At 45.8% G+C, this 4,724-nt stretch overlaps 1 non-coding gene across 1 annotated transcript; it reads right to left on the bottom strand.

The window, feature by feature from the left end:
• Positions 1–1,049: 1,049 nt before the first annotated feature.
• LOC114818334 (U6atac minor spliceosomal RNA) lies at positions 1,050–1,175 on the bottom strand. Its single transcript, XR_003766137.1, has one exon. It is a non-coding gene; the product is annotated as a U6atac minor spliceosomal RNA (small nuclear RNA).
• Between the last annotated feature and the right edge of the window lie 3,549 nt (positions 1,176–4,724).

Genomic DNA, 4,724 nt, shown 5'->3' with positions numbered 1-4,724 from the left:
CCCCCTTCCCCCACACACACACCCTTAAATACTAAGCTTTTATCATCCATTTGCCATATACACTTTGCCAAAGGCAGAGGCCTAGCCTGGAAGTTTCCCAGGTCACACCCAGCCAGTGTCTGAGACAGAGCTGAGGAAGGAAACACAGCCAACTCTCCTTCGTCTGGGGAGTATCTCCTTGATTCTTCTGGATGCTTCAGGGATATAACTCCAAAAATACACATGCACTAGGGGTTACCAGGAGATATAAAAGCTAGGGAGCCACCTGCTCTTTCCAAGCTTCCTTCCCATCCAGCCTGACACATCTCTTGGCCCAAAGTTCAGCACTGCTCCTGTGTTCCTGCTTGGCTCCATCCATTTCAGCTGTTGAGTTCACAGACATCCCAGGATGTATGCAAAGGTAGATTCCTTTCCTTCCAAACCTACACCTTCCACATATTACCCCAAAGAATTATATTGGAGGTGATGGGTGGAAATAGATTTCTATCAGTTACATTTCCCCCACTTTTTTCTTTCCTGCTACAAGTCAAACCATCTGCCTGTTTTCCTCAGTCTCCTCAGACTTCAGAAGATTCAGAACAATCCTCATATCCACTAATGCAAACCGAAGGACAACAAAAATGCCCTGGAAGGGAAAAATCATTGTATTGCATCTCATTTAGCAGAGGACAGAAAGCTCTGGCTTCACCTCCCTCTACTACTTTCTGCCTCTGCCCAGGGTCATGGGGCCAGCTCACCAACTCTTCACACCAGGTGACACACAGTCTCCAGCTCTGTAACAACCCAAAACTGCAGACTTCCAGATCATCAGCCTCCTGACATTGCAGTTTCAAAGTTACTCCCCATCTGCTGTCCCTAGGACAAAGTCAGCACCCGGCTCCAAAAGCCCTGAACTTCCAGTGCACGTCAGTAATTAAGCCTACTGGTTAGGACTCATTTCTTAGGCCCAGTGCACACTGCAAATGAAGTACATGGGCTACCTCTAAGCTTAATGAACTGAAGAGAGGCTTGTATATATCACAGAGGGGGGTGCAGGGGATAGGCAGAAGAAAAAGCGGTGGAAACATCATGAAGAACATGGCAATGCCTTAGCCATGTGTCTATTTTGTAGGACAGGAAGGCATCTCCTAGCCTTAGGAAGAAGAGAGCTACCCTTCCCTCCTTTTGCACAGCACAAAACTTGAATAAATTAGAGCTTACAAAAACAATCCAGACAGGAAATGGGGATATAAATGTCAATTTTCCCAGTATTATACAGGGAAAATACATCATGACTTCTCACCTGAGCACCTTTGTACTAAAAATACCCTGCCAAACCATTCAGTAACTCTTCAAAATACTCCGCAGCTCTTATCACATTCCCAGGTCAGACAAACTTTCCCCCAGCCCATCGGGACAGAGATATAGTGCCTCAAAGAACAACTTCTCACAAACCCAAAAATTCTGGGAACGCAGAGAGAGGAGGGTGGCACCACGGGAAAATCACTCAAGCAAGGGTTTGAAGTACAAACATGAACACAAATAAACCAGATACATGGGCAGTTTATTCTGGAATGAATTCATGGCTTTCAGCATGCAATGAAACAACAACTCCAGATTCCCTGCAAACACCGCAGGAATAAGCACGTGTAGTTTATCCTGTTCAGGTGTGGAGCAGTGTGCCAGGAGAAGGGACAGACTCCATGCCACTGGACAGAAAAACAGCTATTACAAAGCCTTGCTTAGGTTAACCCTGCATGTAGGCAGGTAAATGGACAAAATGGACACTCAGGGCCTCTTCCACCTCTGATTATCCAGGAGTTGTATTTTATCTGTTCTGTCCTACTCATATTCTAAAAAGAAACTAGACATTTTAGTGGATCCCTTATAGCCCAAAGCTGAAAAAGTTTCTTACTACACCACACAACAGAACTTCGGTGTCTCTGTTGATATTTCAAAGTTTATTAGCAAGAATATTTACAGGACTGGCTGATTTCAAGCAAATATTAAAGAACATGGCCAAAATATAGATTTTCTGCATGCTCTTACACGGTAAATCTGGTTTTAAAAGAAAAAGAAAAACCAAACTCCTCACAGAGAACAAATATCCCACAGGAGACGTTTCTCAGATCAGAGTATTCCAGCAAGCCGCTCCCAAACAAAGCCAGCAACCAGGCACAGACATTACTGGCAAATCCCAAAAACACTGCTGAGAAACATCACAGACACCTTGCAACATCACCCCAGCTGGGCAAGGAGAAGGAAAGAGAAATAAGCACAGAAGGCATCAGATCTGTCAGAAATCCCTTCTCTCAGATCTACCACAGCTCACAGATTGGGGTTCTGATGGTCAAACTCTCACACACTTCAGAGTTTGAGGAGAGGCTGAGAAAGCCTGTAAAGAATAAAAATTGGGATTTTACATGTGTTCTGCTACTACATCTTGCTCCAGAAAGCATGCCAAGTCCCACCAGCTCCATTCTAGGGTCACACTTTCTGCAAAGTCCTCACCTTAGAATTTTAAGTAGCAGTTCAGAAATGAGTGGTTTGAGAAGTGGGTAACCAGTTGCTCTGGAGACCAGCAGTGCCACAGTATCTTCACAGACCTGGCCATGCCACCCCTAACTTTTGATATCTCTCTCTGCCTGTTCAAGTGCTTCTAATCACGATATGCCATCCAACAGCTTCCTCTGAAATGTGCGTACACACCACTTACTAAAGGCTGGCAAACACTGATAAGTCAGTCCATGCTATGAGGCATGACCTGATGTGTGGCTCAAAGGAATGCCTCTCCCCACTTCTCTCTCTTCTCAGCTATGCCACTCTTGCTGTTATTTATTCGACGTGGGATAGTTCAGCCTACCTGAGGGCTGCTGCAGCCTGACTTGGTGGCAGGATGCAGGGTCTGTTACCAGATGTGCTGGTTCTGTTACTGATTTCCTTTGTGATCTCTAGCAAGTCCCCTGTTTGCTAGAGTAATATAGGTTGGAAGAGATTTCTGGAGGTCATCAAGTCCAGCTCCCTACTCAAAGCAGATCCAGCTTGATCAGGTTACTCAGGGTCTTGTCCAGTCTATGGCAACTAAACCTTGGAGGCACCTCTCTCTGTTGGTTTAAAATGGGAGTAAAGCTACCAGCTACCTTCTGGCAGCCTGTCATATATACATTGCTTAATGCATGGATCAGCCCTTGCCATGCACCCAGCACACTGGGGGCCAGCTGAGGTTAATAATGCCTGAATTAGATGGACTACAAGAGCTCGACTGATAACTATCCATATGGCCTCAAAGCCCTGGGCAGCCACACATCTACTACAGGACCAACTACAGGATGACAGATACAAAAACTTAAGCTCTGAAGACAAGGACTCTGACAAATAAGCTCTAGCAAGCCTGTCCATGGTTAAGACATTTCTATCTCATATATATGAAGCTCAGAGCTGGAGATCTTATTCTGTAGATTTCTAACCTTAACAAAATAGCAAAAGACATCTGGAAAAGAAAAATCACACCAGGGAGAGTATCATGGAATCACAGAATGGTTTGGGTTGAAAGGGGCCTTAAAGATCATCTAGTTCCAACCCCCCTGCCATCAGCAGGGACACCTTCCACTAGACCAGGTTGCTCAAAGCCCCATCCAGCTTGGCCTTAAACATCTCCAGGGAGGGGGCATCCACAACTTCCTTGGGCAACCTGTTCCAGTGTCTGACCACCCTCACAGTGAAGAACTTCTTCCTAATATCTAATCTAAACCTACCCTCTTTCAGCTTAAACCCATTTCCCCTTGTTTTGTCATTAACTGCCCTTATGAAAAGTCCTTCCCCAGCTTTCTTGTAGGCTCTTCAGGTACTGGAAGGCCACTATAAGATCTCCCCAGAGCCTTCTCTTTTCCAGGCTGAACAGCCCCAACTCCTTCAGCCTGTCCTCATAGGAGAGAGTACTTTGTCTCATCATAAACACTGGATGGTCCAAATCTAAAAACATCATTTCACCTAGGTGAAATTTCCCTAAGGGAGAAATGGTGCTAAGTGCTGGGAGCCTGACTGCAGGAGAAGCTGAGAGGTGGCAGTCTGCAAGGGTTGTTGCAGAGTTCAATACTGTGTGGAAGCACTAACGCTTACCTGCGGTTTCACCTCTAAATGCAGACACATGGGAAGAAATCTGCCTCCCACAATCTATGAGAGAAACCATACCCTTTCCAAAACAGTCCATGACAGGTTTAAAGCAGGATGATGGTCTCTGGAAAAGAGCTACTACCTGCACTGGCTCCAAAGAAACTATTTCACCTGCAGCTAGGCTATGCAGAGATATACGAACTTCACACCATCGTGTCTTTCTTTCATTCATGCACCCACAGTTGTCACATGTACCTCAGGATCTTCTTCAGGTGGGCTTTCAGCCTTGGACAGTGCTATATGCTGGTTTCTCACCTTCCCTGGACCAGGACTTCCTCAAAACATTCTCCTGCCATGAGCTTCTCATGTAGGTCATACTCATCCCGCTGCTGTGCCTTGGGACTCCAATAACCAGGGCTTTGCAGACCCTTTATTTTCATTCTGCAAAGAGGGAACACAGTTCACAACACAAAACCTGGAGTCAGTCAGTCAGGTCAGAAAAGGGAACTCTTCTGCAAGACAAGGGCAGGGTTAAGGCCTGTGATACAACAGAGTTTCTGTTCTCATTGCTGGCTGCTAGCTTAAGCTCTAAATGTCCATGCTGGTCAGCCTCACCTCCATCCCTGGGAACG

Source organism: Antrostomus carolinensis, unplaced genomic scaffold, assembly GCF_000700745.2.
Source record: "Antrostomus carolinensis isolate BGI_N321 unplaced genomic scaffold, ASM70074v2 scaffold51650, whole genome shotgun sequence".
NCBI classification, from domain to species: domain Eukaryota; kingdom Metazoa; phylum Chordata; class Aves; order Caprimulgiformes; family Caprimulgidae; genus Antrostomus; species Antrostomus carolinensis.
The sequence above is the reverse complement of the archived record's forward strand: the minus strand, read 5'-3'. Positions and strand labels throughout refer to the sequence as shown.